The 15,744-nt window shown below is 38.0% G+C and overlaps 1 protein-coding gene across 2 annotated transcripts in view; it reads left to right on the plus strand.

Annotated features, from left to right (window-relative positions):
• The window catches only part of RNF144A (ring finger protein 144A), a 138,135-nt gene that overhangs the window by 36,524 nt on the left and 85,867 nt on the right, over positions 1-15,744 (plus strand). Inside the window, exon 1 of one of the 2 annotated variants that reach the window (XM_037813071.1) lies at positions 5,019-5,155. The exons of the other annotated variant lie outside the window; for it this stretch is intronic. The gene's annotated coding sequence lies outside the window, so the exon portion shown is untranslated. Of the gene's footprint in view, positions 1-5,018; positions 5,156-15,744 lie in introns of those variants that run through there. 2 annotated transcript variants of the gene reach the window in all.

Raw genomic sequence — 15,744 nt, forward strand, 5'->3', positions numbered from 1 at the left:
GGGAGTGTAGATAGAGAAGACAAGAGTTTGAAGGCCTGGGCCCTGTCACATTTCAGCATTATGGAAAACAAGAGAGAGGAAGAGCCAGCAAAAAAGGAGGAGGCTAAGAGAGGGAGGAAGGAAACCAAGAGAGTGGCATCTTGGAAGCCATGTGAAATTATTTCAAGAAGAAGGAGTGATCAGCTGTATCCAATGCAGTTGACAGGCCAGGTGGAATGAGAACTGAGAATAGACGCTTGGATCCAGTACCACATTTGCTAGAGCTTCACTGAAGAACAGCCAATGACATTTGGAACACCTCTGTCAGCTGGGAAGGTGTGTGGCTGGCATCTGCTGGTCCTTTGCTCCTGGGTTTTATTTTAAAATGGCCTTGTCCAAAATGTCTCAGGGATTCTGTCTTCACTTCTCTCTCTGAGCATCTAGGGGTCCTCTCTTAGCTTCTCTGGGGCAAACTCTGGGCTTCATCTCTTAGCTTAGCATCTCCAAACATCCTTCTGTGTGCATCTCCAAAGTGTCTCCAAGCTTCAGCGTCTGTGTTGGCCCCTGAGCTCTCTTTAGTACTCCAGTGAACTAATCAAGACCCACCCTGAATGGATGGGGCCACACCTCCATGGAAATAATTCAATCACAGTCCTCACCCACAGTTGAGTGGGTCACATCTCCATGGAAACACTCAATCAAAAGGTTCCATCCCACAAGATTGGATTAAAAGATCATGGCTCATCTGGTGTCCATGACAGTTTCAAACCAGCACAGTGTCCTTGATAAAAATAGTTTAGGTCTGGTGGCTATGGCAACACAAGCCTGACTGGAATGGATTGAAAAGAGAATGTGGGGTTAGTGATGCTGGGTTGAAACAGAGATCAGTGGTGACTACTTTTGAGCAGTTTTGCTGCAAAAGGAAGCAAAATATGGTGGTATCTGATGGGATAATAAATAGGTCAAGAGAATTATGTTTTAGTTGCAAACTTTAATAGTCTATATTATATTTTATAGGCTGATAGCAATGATTCAGCAGAGAATGCAATATTGATAATGTAGGAGAGTTGTTGAAACAGTTTCTTGAGTGGAGTGAGGTTTGTGCACAACGTGGTTATTGGCTTCAGTCAGAGCACAGATAGTTTATCTGTGAAAATAGACTAAAGGACAGATGATAGGGGTGCAGAGCTGGAGGCAGTGGTTGGAGGCTCTGGCAGTTCCCTTATAATTGCATACATCTTCCCTGTGAGTAAGAAACAAAGTCACTGGCTGACCATGGAATGGTGGAGGAGGGATTATAAATGAGAGGAGACAAGGAAAGGAGTAAAAGAGTTTGCTTGAAGAGAGGGAAAGCGAATGATCCGGAGAAGTCAGGTAGCCTGGTAGCATTAGAGGCCCCGAGTTTGGGGTCACACATTTAGAGAACCCAATCAGTGTATGATTGTGCTTTTCTCTAGACAGTTTCTGCTGGGCCGTTGAGGGCACACAGTAGGTCAGGAATTGCATTTAATGGGATTTATCATATGCTAAGCAGAGAGGGACAATGTCAAAGATGGGAGAGAGTTGACTGTGTGCAAGAAAGAGAGTCTAATAATTGGCAGTGGAGCTTAAGACAGTAAGTGAGGAGAGAGGACACCAAGGAGGGAGGGGCAGGGAAGGAGTCCTGTGATCCATGGATTGGAGATGCTGGAGGACGGGCAGCATTGTTGGGTTCCGGTCACTGGAAGAGAGCTGCAGAGGCCGGAGATGGTGGTCTGACTGTGTGCACGGGACTGGGATGCTGGAACATTGGCTGGAACCGAAACCTCTTCCGAACTGCAGAGCTCATTCTTACAAACCTCGGCTCCTCAATTACCCGGCCTTGTGTTTTCATTGTACGCACTTTTTGTAAAGTACATTGTATTCATTTATGTTACTGAATACCATCTACCAATATTACCAATATGTCCCTTTGGTGACACTGGGATTATGTTGCTAATATATTGCTGACATATTTCTTTGCTGAAGCAAAGGGAAATCCAGAGCCCCTCTTATCATTTTCTGTGGTAAACAACGAGGCACTGTGAAAGTTGAAGTTTGAAACTGCCCCTTCCCTTCTTCTTCCACGCCCTGGAAATTAAGTACAGTACAATTTTTTTCTTAATCTTAGCTTTAACATTTTAGGACTACTGCATCTTTCTCTTTAATGTATATAGTCCTCCAGAGATATACAGAATCTCCTCAAGTGTGAGGGAAAAAATTGAAACACTGCAGAAGAAATGCACTGTATGGCCCCAGCGGGCTTTTTTGCATTCTTTCCCACCTGCCCACTGCCACCGCCCAGGACATTCTGTTTGGGAGTCTGTCCCAAACAAATTCCAGGAACTGTGAAATGGTTTCATAATCATAAAAGATCCATGTCGAAGAGGCTACAATCTCAGAAAATGACACAATGCAAAGATATTTTTAAAAGTTGAGGATTTATAAAGAGAAACAGTTTTAATGGAATACAAACCTCCCCCAATTCACACGTCTGTGATTGAAGCAGCTAAATCTGAAAGATTTTTTTTTCCAACTTGAGAATGTTATTGGTAAAAAAAATAAAAAAGAAAGAAAAATCTTTGGTTGAGAAACTTTAACTCAGCCTTGGCACACAGTCAGCCTTGGGAAGATCCGGCGTTTGGAAAATTACAACAGTGTTTGCTGAACTCATTGCTTGTCTGCTTTTGGCTAGTAGGCCTTTGAAGCAAAGGTCATTTTAAAACACTAACTAGAAACTAAAATATCAATATACTGCTTTAGTTCTTCATGGTTTCAGAGTTACTCATGTGGAGAAATGAGCAATATTTTTAGAAATGGAAACAAAGATGTTGTTCCGAGATGCTAGGGCAGAATATATTGTCAGAATAAATCATAAGAACCACATTTATCTCAGTTAAATTTTAAAATTTTTTGTCTGAGAGAGAGTACCTGGGGCTTTTTTCATGTATGTGCTGACCTCTAGACTATTTTTTCTGTTTGTCTGGTAAGTTTTCTATCAGCCTTCTTGGTGTTTATACATATCAAATTTGAGGAGTCATGATAACTACTGAGAGAAGAAAAGAAAGTACCTTTTATTCCCCATTACGATATAGAAAGATCAAGCAGCAGGCATTTAATGTATATCTGTGATATGCAGAATCATGTTCTAGGGGATAAAAGAGAAGAAACAGGATTTGCTTCTGTTTTTAAAAATATGGCTTTCTTTGAGTATTATTAGCAAGCTGAAGAGGTGGAATTCCAGTTACCAAGACATGAGAACAAGACAGAGCAAATCTGAAGAGATGAGAAATTGATACTGAATGTTAGAAGATGTCTTCTGACAAACCAGAGCATTTTTTGAGCCTGTTTTGCTGTGGAGAGAAGAGAGTAGCAGAAGTTGAGAAGACAGCAGAATTTGTGTGCCAGATTGTATTAGCTGTCCCCTGAATATTTGCCAATCTAAGAGTTAGAATCTATTTTACTTGCAGTAGAGAATTATTAAAATTTGTGAAGTGATAGGATTAAAAGAAAAAAAATTTTAGACAAGTCCCTTAGGCATTGCTTTGTTTCCAATGGAATGAGAAGACGATTGGAGGCAGCAAAAATTGTCAAAAGGAAGTTGTTGATCCTGTGGTCTAACAAAAAGTAATGGATTTTTTTCCCTGATTTAAGAAAATATTTTTATTACTCCCCAAAGCCCAACAGCAGAGCTTAATAGTCATGTGTATATGCATTTACCAAAGAAATATTATTCCTTCTATCATATTTACAGTTTCAAAAATAACTTAAAATTTTAGTTACATTTAACATTATTGTATTAAATATTAATGAGAAAAACATCATTATTTATTATAGCATGGATAACATAATTCAGTTATCTCAATATTTTAATGCTGGTTCTACTTATTTTGATAATCAGTATTATAAGTTGTGTTCTGTGGTTATTTATTTCTCATACCTGTATTTCTATGAAAAAGATAATAAAATTATACATCTATAAAAATGATAAACTGAAATATAATTGATCTTGAATGGTCATATTAATATGAGAAATATCCATTCATACACACATTTCAAGAAAAAATGCCTAGATCCTCCCTTTTTTTTAATTTTTAAATTTAAGAAGTATGCATAAATTTTATGATATTTATGCTGCTTTGAATAGTTTTATATATAACCATAGCAATTTTTAATACTTGGAGTCTTATGTTAACAGGGCAGTTTAAAAATTAGTAAAATACTTTTTAATACTTTAAAAAAATTTAACAACATACTTCCAAGACTAAAATGTAGACATCTAATTGCAGAATATATTGCATCAAATTAAAATTATGCCGGAGGAATAAGAATGGTAATATAGTTTCAGAGAAATAAAGGAATGATACAAAATTTCTGTCAGAGAAAAACAAGTTTATGCGTATTTTAAAAAGTAAATAGTCTGCCAGAAATGTCATCTTTTTCGACTGTTATTGAGATTTTTTTTTAAAAAAAGACAGTATTTCCAATATGCCAGGAATTAGATCTTTTTCAACTATTTGAAATTCTCATACACATTTTAGATGGCAACAGAAGACTGTGCAAAGGGCATGCGTAGCTTTGAAACATTATTTTAGCTGTACTTAAGCCCAAAAATCTAAAGTCTCTGCTTCAGGCCACACAGAGCAAATATGAGGCTCTGTGGGAAGTGGGGACAGCACGGTGTTTTGGCTTCTAGAAGGGTTCACAGACCCAGCTTTGCCGCTTCCTGCCCAAGTGACCTTGGGAAAGTCATTTCACCCTCAGAACCTTGCTTTCTTCTTTGTAAGAGACAGTTGACAGCAGTGCTTTCCCTTCCTACCTGCCAGTCATTTGAGGAGCAAATGAGCTGAAGGATGGGGAAATTTTTCATAAGGGGTAAACAACACTGAAATATTAGTTACTTGAATATCAGTTCCTGATTAAAAATGAAAGCAAATGTAATGACCACAGGCCCCCCTCTCTCAGGAACTGAAGGCAGGGGAAAAGGAAGTCCTTGTGTAGAAGTGTGTTGCATATTAAGAACGGGAACCACAGAAAATGCAAAAAAAAAACTGTATCCAGACATCCCTGTGCTCACAACTGAAGAGGGCTGAGCTTTTAGAAGGTTCTATGAGTTCTATTCCATGAAGGAGGAATATTCTGATTACAGCAGAAGTAGGTAGGAATTGACTGTATCTGGCGAAGGGGTGTCTTCCATCAATCACGCCACAGTGTGAAAGGGGTGGTATCAGAGGAGCTTGTTTCTAATGTCAGGCTCCTGAAGCCAAGCAAATTTGGATCCTGTGCAAATCTCTAGGGAGAGACAAAATAACCAAAAGTAATTGCTAACAGCTGGTATTTGTATCTTTCTTTGGAGTTTATAAATGACCTTCCATATGCACTGTAGTTTTTGTTTGTGTTTTTTGTTGTTGTTTTTAAGTTTGCAGCTATTGTTCTTCACATCTGCCAGTTGAGAAAAGAAAGGCTGAAAGAAAATTATTAAAGATAATGCAATTGGTATTAGTGGAGGTGCAACTCAAATCCAGGATACCCGATTTCCAAATCTCATAATACCTCTCTGCTTGATAAAGAAGAGTTTGGACTCTGAGGAGATGACTTTTAGCACCAGGAGAGCAGGGAGGATTAGGAAATCTTGGAAAATTTCTTGGTTCAGAATGGAAGTAATTTAGAATTGCCACAACTTGCATGCTCCAGATGGCCATGTGGGTGGTGGGAGTGGGTTTAGATGGCATCTGGGTATTGGGGCTTTGGAGGAGTCCCTTTAAAAGGTTATCAGCTGATGCTTTATGTCCTTCGGAAGAGATCTCGAGCCCCAGCAATGTCTCTGCACATCTACTGGAGGGGACATGAATCAAAATGAGATGAATTATTGTGTGTAGTTTAGGAACACCACAGTAAAGCCATTAATGGGCAAGATGTTTGGAGGGAGAAGGAGGTGCCAGTGACTCTGTAGTGTCCAATCCTGGAAAAATGGGCTATGTGAGATGACCAAACATTGCTTTGGAATTCTGTTCTGGGTCCCCTGTGCACAATGTAAGTTGAAAACTGTGGCCCAAGCTGAAACGAACACCAGAGAATGTAAGCTTGCCACCAACACCCCTCAGAAAGGAATTCAAATGTAATTTGGGGTTTTGAAAAGTCAGAGTAAAGAGCATACTCAGAAACTTTTCTCTACTCCATGAAGAAGTGAACTGAATGTGAGGATTTACAAGAAACAGGATGTTTTGTGAATAAATTGTTCCAGAAGGGGGAAAAATCATATTTTAGAATTCTTGAAGAGGGAGCTGTCCTGGGGATGTCATTTCACAGTCCTTTCTGTTGGAGAATCAACAAGCTTCCAGTAGAACAGAGAATACGTTGAAAGTAAATGGTCTTTGGAAGGTTCGTATTCTTTGAGGACAGGATTTGAAGGATGTTGGCTGTGGTAGAAAGATTGTGAAATCCACAGACCTTATGAGCTGGCTCAGCTTTTTAGCCCTGAGCTCTCTTTCCCTAGCCAAGGTCACGTGGGGCTGGGGAGCGAGTGGATCTTGTCTCCAGGAATCCATTTCCGGGACCTGGCAGGGAACTCAGCCAGACCATCCGTGTTTCCTTTAAATTCATTGATGATAAATCAACACTGGATTTTCTGAATCTATTCAGGGGTAATATTTGCTCTTTATCTTGACCTTTGAATTTGAGTTCTAAAAGTTTGCCAATTAAGCTTGTTACTTTATTTTTTAAACAAGTACATATACACATGATTAAAAAAAAAAATAAGACTACAGATGGTATGAAATAACAATTTTAACCTTGCCTCTCCCCTTCCCCATATCTGATCCTACTCTTCAGACAAAACCACTATTAATTTGTTTTTTCTTATCCATGTAGAAAAGTTTAACATGCATACAAACTACCCATTTTTTAATCTTAACAGGATAGTGCCATAATATTGTTTTACACAGTGCTTTTAAAGAGATGCTTTAGATAGTATTTAATATATAGAACATGTCACATATTTATCATGCCTAATTAATGAATATTCATGAACCTCTCTCCTATGCAAGAACACTGTCAATATACTACAACTAAGCGTGTGCTCCTCCTATAGCTTAGTGACCCACTGCCCCACTTTCCCCCTGAACTACCTACTAATTTTCCTTTGCTGTTTTAGGTAGTCTGTATCACTAAACGATAAATAATTTTACTCAATATAAAAAAGAAATGGTGTCATGCTACAAGTAGCCTTGTTTGCTCAGTGTTCTGTTTCAGAGACTAATCACATTGTTCCAAGTAGCTGTGTTTATTCATTCTGTGTTATATGATATTTGATCACGTTAATATAGAGCAATGCACACACTGTGTTGGTGGACATTTGGGTTATTTACAGTATTCCACTGTCCAAAACATTCTGCTGCTGATATTCTTGTACATATCTCTTGGCACACATGCCCGATTTTTCTTGTCCATATGCCTAGCAGGAGCTGTTTAGTCCTGAAGAAAGGCTAATGAACAACTTTGCAAGAATATGTCAAGGTGATTTCCCCATGTGATTATACTAATCACATTGTCGTCAGCAGCAAATAAGTTTCCTTTAATGTTCATCCCTTTCTTCTCCCTACGCTTGGCTTTATTAGGCTTTGTAATTGTTGCCAAATTAATAGTAAAGTGGTTTAATGTACTAAAAATGTTGGGCTTCTTTTCACATATTTAATCACCATCTCATTCATCTGTTGGACAATGGCTATTCATGTTTTTCATCTGATTTTCCATGGGATTCTCATTGAAAGCATTTTTTATGTTTTCTGAAGACTGGATATTGTTAGTTTCATATGTTAAAAATATTTCCTCCATTTGTGCCATTTATTTCTACCTTCTGTAAGGCATCTTTGGATGAATAAAATTCTTGATTCTAAGGTGTTGAATGTACCAATCTCATCCAATTAGGGACTTTTGTTTAAGTTATTTCTTCTGTATTCTGGAGTTATATATGTATTCCCTTATATTTTCTTTTAAAAGTTTTAAAATTATCTGGAATTCCTTTTTGTCTACAGTTGGAAGTAGGAATCCAATATAATTGTTATCCATAAGGATAAATAGTTTACCTAGTACCATTTTATTGAATTGTTCTTTTCTTCCCCTTTGATCTAAAATACAAACTCATGTATTTTATTTATCGAGTTTTCATCTATGCGTAGGTCTGGTTTGGCAAAGCTGATGAAATGCAATATACCAGAAATGGGCTGACTTTTACAATGGGGATTTACTAATTTACAATTTACAGTTCTTGGGCTGTGAAAATGCCCAAATTAAGGCATCAGCAGGACAGACCCTTCTCGGAAGACCTGTTACCGGCGAGCTTGGGCTCCTCTGTCACATAGCCAGGCACATGGTGACATCAGCTGGTCCTTCTCTCCTGTGTTGTGTTGTTTCCAGCTTCTAGCTTCAGTGGCTTCCTCTCAGTTTCTCTGGGACTTATTCTGTGAGTTTCTCTTAACTTCATCTCTTTTTCTACGTGTCCTTTATTCTCTTATAAAGGATTCCAAGTAAAGAGTCCTTGAATGAGGTGAGTCACATTTCAGTTGAAATAGCCTAATCTAAAGGTCCCTCCCACAGCAGGTCTACACCCACAGAAATGGATTAAAAGGACATGATCTTTTCTGGGGTACATACAGCCTCCAAATCTACCACGTCTTCTATATTTATCTATTGATTTGCCCGCATCTCTGTCAGTGCCGCACTCTCTTTACTGCTATAGCTCTCTAATAAGTCTTGATATTTGATCCCCTCATCTTATTTTTCTCACCTTTTCCCTCTTATTTAGTGGTCTGGCTGTTTGAACTCCTTTGCTTTTCTGTAGAAATTTTAGAATTAGCATATGAAGTACTTCAACATAAACAATGACAATAGAAACAAACCCTATTGGGAATTTTCTTGCATTGCATTAAATTTGTAGGTCACTTTAGGAAGCCTGACATTTTTTATGATATCAGGTTTTTCCCTCCATAAACACTATGTCACTCTCCATATATGTATATCTTCTTAAACCCTTTGGTAAACTATTATACGTTTCTCTAGATAGGTCTCATTCATCTTTTGTAGAATTTGTTCCTTGCCACCTTAGTTTGGTGATGACTTTGGAAATGGTATCTTTATTGGAGTATAAAAATATAATTGACTTTTGCATATTGATCTTACACCAAGCCTCTTTGTTAAACCTTTAATATTTCTGAGATCTTGACTGTGTATTTTATTTTCCTATATAAAAAAATCATTCATGAATAATGAAAGTGTTATATATTCCTTTTCAATTTTCATATTTATGTTTCTTTTTCTTTTGTCCTGTTTGAGTTAGGACCTCTGGTACAATGTTGAATTGAAATAGAATAGAAGATATCCTTTCCTTGATCTGGATTTTTAAAAGGAATTTCCTAATTTATGTTAGAGTGATATTTGCTGTCACTTTTTCCCAAATTCTCTTTATTAGGTTAAGGCAGGTCCCTTCTGTTTCTGTTTTGCAGAGATGTGTTTTTATGTTTTAATCATAAATACATGTTGAGTTTTATCAAAGGCTTTTTCTGCATCCTATTAAGGTGATTGCATATTTCCTACTGTTTTTCTCTTACTATATATTATATTACAGTTACAGCTGTTTTCTGTGTTAAACTCACTTGGCACTCCTAGAATTAATCTAGCTTGTTTGATTTTGTCTTTTTTTTTTTTTTTAATTCACATGTGATCCACATCTGGATTCTATTTGCCATTATTTTGTTTTAAATTTTTGCTCTCCTCATTAGTTTGGCCTATATTTTTCCTTTCTTTAGCTGCTTTTGTCTGATTTGAGAGGGATTTTTTTCCCTTTCTCTTTCCTGTTCCTTGGAAGATTTGGGATATGATTTGCATGAACTAGGCTTGAAATTTTGGTAGAACTCAGCTGCAGATATGGCCTCACGATTTCCCTGGAAGATTTCTAACCCATTCCTTCAAAGTCTTTAACATTATTTGAACTGCTTATTTCTTCTTGAGTCAGTTTTCTTAAGACTTTTTTTTTTCTAGGATTACATTCATTCTCTAGTTTTCATGTTTATCTGCATGAAATTATTCATCTAGTTTTAAATCTCTGTTATTTCCATAACAAAACAGTTTATTTGGGCCATGTTTCTCTTTTAATCCTTGACCAACCTGCTAGAGAGTGTATATTTATTATTCCTTTCAAAGAAAAATGCTTTGACTTTGCTGCTCCTTTTTATTGCAACTTTATTCTGTATTTTATTTATTTAATTTTTATCTGTGAGATGTATTTCCTTGTAATGTCTTGGCATTTATTCTACAGTTGCTTTTCTAAGGCACCTCAATAGTTTCCATCTTCTCTTTTTAATATAAGTGCTTAAGACTGAATTCTCCTCTTAGTACTGCTTTAACTGCATCTCATAGGTTTTATTAAAGAGTATTCTCATTATGATTTAGTTTTACATATTTTTAAATTTTCTTCTTTCTTGTATTTTTTTGCATGTATGTTTTTCTTGTTTATTAGAACACTTGTAATTTTACAGAAAAATCATGAAGAAAGTATAGAGTTCCTATATACTACCCCCCCAACAGTTTTCCCTATTGTTAACATTGTGCATTAGTGTGATATTTAGTGTATTTTTATTTTGTTATATTCTTATTCCACTTTTCTTCATACAGTTTAGAATGCACATTCCATTAGAATATACTCTATATCTCCTCTTTCTGGATTCCACTCAAATTTTACCATGAGTACTCAAAGTCTAAAATAAATATCTTAATTCCTCAGTCCACAAAATACACAAAAGCCTTCGAACACCTTAACATCCTTACAGACTTACATGCCAGCTGCACTTATTTTTTCAGTTCAGTCTGTTTTAATCGGCTTTAAGTGTTTTACAGTGGGAGGGACCATTAGATAATCTAATTCATATTGAGGAAAGTAGATGTCTCCACTTTTTAAAAAAATGTTATTATATTTCTGTTGTTATTGAAGATATGGATGGTTTTTTCTTTTGAAGCCCATTTTGGTATTCAGATTATCAAAGAGTATCTAGGAAGTTCTTCATGTCAGTTATATAGATTACCATTGAAGTGGATTCAGTGAATTCTCAAAATATTTTTTGGTCATTTTGGACTAGATGAATGGTATATGGTTCTGATCTAACCTGTGCATAGACTTCTTTGTATATTATATAAATATAGAGAAAAACATAACAAAATGCAAAAATTTATTATTAAGGATGTCATTCTAGATTTTAAAATTCTAGAATTTTACTTTTTTCCTTAAGTTTTTTGGTGAGCATATATTGACGTATATAAAGAGAACCTTCCCCCCCAAAAAGAAAAGGTAAAAGTAGTTTTTAAAGTAGAAAGAAATCTCTTTGTCCCATTTTTCCTCAGTGACTTGAAATTCTGGGATCCTTAAATATTTCATTAGCAAATGTGTTTATGCGGTATCTGTGGCACTATGCCAGAGCCTATTAGGGCAAGATAAGAAATCCCTTTCCTTCTGAACATTTTAGTGTAAGGCAACACTGATTATCTAGATAATAGCATTGTATAGAAGGCTCAGGTTAGAAGAAATTATGGAGATCGTGCAGTACAGTGGTTTGCAAAAATTATTTTGGGGGTAGTGGTACAGTAACCCTTTCTTCAAAGAAGTCTTACGTAGAAGCTCAGTATCTTGACACAAAGTAAAAAATAAAATTCAACCCATCCATTGAGATTGGAACAAATTTGGGCAACTTCTACCCCATAACAACTAAGGCTTCCCATTTGTGTCCTCTGGAGAAAAGCCACAGTGCCCACGGAACCCATATGGGCCACAAGAACGTATTTTAAAGTTAAGTCCTCCATTTCAACAGAGGAGGAACTGGAAGCCAAGAGGGTTTATGGGGTTGACTGGTGACTGGACCAGATTTCAGTTCTCCCTAGCCCCTTCTAGGCCTTCCCTGCTATCTATAGCTCATTTCCACAACCATGTCTTTTGGCTACTTCATCCAAAGTCAATTGGGAAATGATTACTACATTTTCATTTTTAACTATTTTCTTTAAGTTCAGCATTGTGTTTAGAGATTTTTCTTCGATGATCCCCAATTTTCCAGCCAACCTTGCGTCCCCAGCCCAGGGTTTACCGACAACTGCCTTGGCTGTGTCTTAGACTGTGGAAGAGCCTGTTTAGTGTCTGGTGACGGGGATGTGATAACAAAGTAACCCAGTAACCTTTATTCTGTCTTTTGTTTGCTGTAGCCCTTTTCTAGCCTTCTCACTGGTCACAGACGGAGTGACTCTTCTCAAACAGTCAGACCACGTGCTATTTTTGTGCTGTAACTTTCCAAAGCTTCTTGCCTGTCCACCTCTCTGACCACACACTGAAATAAGAAGTGTATTTGCAGCTATAATCAGCACACTTAAATACTAGTTGAATTCAGAATGAGTATGAAATCCGTATAGCTCCTGACTCTGAAAGAAACTATAAAAATAACACATGACTGTTAAACTTTAAAAATAAGGTGATCCCTCATAATCTTTTTAAGGCTTATTGGGTATTCCAGAATATCCCAGATTACATGTTAAGCGGGTTGTCTGATTCATAAAGGATCGTGTCTGAAACCAGGGAGCCCTAACTGCCTACTGTTGATTTCCTTTCTTGTTTCTGTTTTTCTGGGTCAAGATGCTGAGTAATAGACATTTCTATTCCTATATACTCCTTGAGAAGAGGCGGGTTAAAAAAGACTGAACTTGAAAAATGAGTGCACCTAGCAGTAAGTCTTTAAGTCAGGAGGAAGTAGGCATTTCCTTAATTGTCTTTGTATCCTCAGACCTGTCACCATGTCCCACACGTGGAATGTACCTGAAGTAGGCGTGAAGTGACTGAGCTAGGAAATCAGAGGTGCTTAGAGCTGGAAGGAGTATTACGCTCCTTGCCATAATGTTTCCTTTGTATCTCACTAATATTTTTACATTTCTTTTGTGTATGTCCTCTCATCAATCCCCATGACAGCCCCATGACAAGTAGGACAATCGTTAACCTGGTTTAAAATTGATGACACGGAGACTTCCACAGGTTTGTGGATTGGTCCAAAGCTCATGAATTTGATTTGCAAAATTCAGTATTGAACATGTGTCCCCACAACCTCAGACCAGGATTCTTTCCATTTCGTTATTGGCTCCAGGTATATCCTCAAAGATGCTCTGTTTTAATCTAGTGGTGTCCTAGGGCATCAATATAACATGAACCCCGCGCACATATGGCTTGGTGGTTTGGAGTCCACTCCTTTATATATTATCTGATAGCCTTTCAGAATATATACATACACTGTGGAAAATATGTGGACCATTTTCAAATTATTACTCCCTGCAACAAATTTCTAACTGATTTGTCTACCCCAATGCAGCCGGAGTCATCATTCTAAAATGACAAACCTATTGAGATACTCTGTTTACTCCATGGCCTCAAGGGCGAAGTTCAGACTCTTTATCTGAAGCCTCTGAGCCAGTTCCTGGCTTAGCTTCACCCTCATCTACTTTCAGACCCACCATCATACCCTTGACTGGAGGGAGTGATTGTCGTTCCCCAAGACAACCATAAGCCTTCACAGCTCTGTGATTTCTCACTGGTAATTCCCTGCCCATGATTAAGTGCTTACTGGAAGTTTTTTCTGACAGCCATACTCGTTCAGAAGACTCTTCTGTGTCCAAATGCACTCACTCAGTACTATTAATCACTGATTTACTTGGCTATTACTAGGGTATAAGCCCAGCACATAAGACCACACATGGCATCTGGCTTTGAAAACACCTAGAAATTAGGAGACACTTAGTAAATGTTTGTTGGATGAATAAACTGCAATTTTAAAAAATTCCTGTTTGAATTCTCTTTTATGCTTGTGTGAAGCATGGCTATTTGGAAGGATGTGGGTGTGTGCAGTTAGATCCCTGAAGGTATGACTATTTGGAGGTATATTGGTCTGAGCATTATCCATTTTGGCATTTGTGGTCCTGGCTTTAAAGTACCTAATTGCCAGGTACAGTTGCTATGGAATTTGCTGGGGGGCGTGGGGTACCCTGCTTTATTTACCCCTGTATTCACCCACAGCACCAGAGCATATACTTATACAAGACCTGGCTCTTAGCAAGTGTTTATAGGATCAAATAAAACTGTGATTCTTCTAAATCCTTAGACTTTTAACAGCTGTCTGCTTTTGTGTGTCTTCTGAGACCCCAAGAGAAGAACGCCTAAGGGTAGATTCTGAGAGCGACTTCTTTCTCTAAATACTTTTATTTTAAATAAAAGAAATGGTCTCATTTCCTGCCACCCCATTTTCAACATTTGAACTAGATATTTCCCTTACAGGTGGAAGGGAAATATCTTACTGTGTGCCAACTCTTAACTCTTCCCCCTTGCCACCACCAAATCTCAACACCGTTTGTTCTTTTCAGCAGCTTGACTTTGGCTTTCCTTTTGAGTCTTGGATGGGCCCAGTTAGTCAGTGATAAACTTGGGTGGGGGAGTGGGGATGAAATTCCAGGGAAACATATGGATCGCTAGAGGGTTTCTGCATCATTGCATTGGAAGTTGACAGATGGAAACCCAGCAGCAGCCTTGCAAAATGGCTGTCATGTAGTGCCTGGTAAGTTGTCTTTTTCAGGAAGTTGGAACTTGATCATCACTAAACTTTGCCTCAGCAATCCCACTCTTCTCTACTATTGCTCTCATAGAAAGGCTGATGGAAGAGCCAGGAGGTAAAATGGAATGATTTTAATAAAAAAAAAAAAAAAAAAAAAAAAAAGACAAGCCTTCCTTGCTTTCTTTCCACTTCTTGAGTTATCACCCAGTTGGGGAGGAGAAAAAAAAGTTGAATTTTAGGTTGCATTTTAGGAGAGGCAGCCTATTAGAAAGAAAGCTTCAGACCAAAATGGCTGAGTTATCTATAGATATACCATGAGAAAATCGCCACGTGATCCACATATGAAGTTGTTGGTGGAGTGCCAGCTCTTCAGGGAAATTACAAAAATCAGGCTCTGGCTTGCACCTTGACCACTTTTACGTGGTCAGCTTGATCCTGAATCATAGCCGTGAGTTCATGGACCTTCAGTATGGCTTTTCTGTGCCAAGCCATAGCTTCAGTGTCCACTATTCTGGGAAAGTTCATGTGACAATAACTGATTTCCCAGAGGGTCCTCGGCTAACTGGCTCTTTCCCAAGGAAGGCAGTTGTTTCTGCGAATCTCGGCAGCAGGGCGCTCAGGGGTGTTTGGCCAGAGCATGTGGAAGCAGATGTCACTTACCCACGTTTCAGGCACACGTGTGTGCAAATGCAGAATTTAGAGGAATAAATGTGTCTTTTCTGCCTTCCTTATTTAATTTTAGCCATCAGGGCAGGTGGTGTGACAGTATTTACAGGATGCTGATCCAAAGTCTGTTTCACAGGGTTAGGATTTAGTTTAGTGTCATAGAATTTCAGACCCTAGAGGGACTTTTGCACTAATGCAGACCAGGATTTCACAAACTGTATTTTTTTTTTTTTTTTTGGCAGAAGACCTACCCCCATCCCAAACCAGATATCATACATGAATGTATGATCTGATCTGGTAAGGGGGAACCAGAAACCTCTTTCCTTCTGTCCCAAACCTCCTCCATGGTTCTTTGCTCACACAGGTGTGGGGTCTGAGGCCTGAGAAGATCAGTGGCTGGTCCAGATACATATGACATATGTAACTATAATGTAAAGTAGGAAGATGCACACGCTGTGCA

This window comes from Choloepus didactylus, chromosome 20 (genome assembly GCF_015220235.1).
Source record: "Choloepus didactylus isolate mChoDid1 chromosome 20, mChoDid1.pri, whole genome shotgun sequence".
Classification (NCBI taxonomy): Eukaryota; Metazoa; Chordata; class Mammalia; order Pilosa; family Megalonychidae; genus Choloepus; species Choloepus didactylus.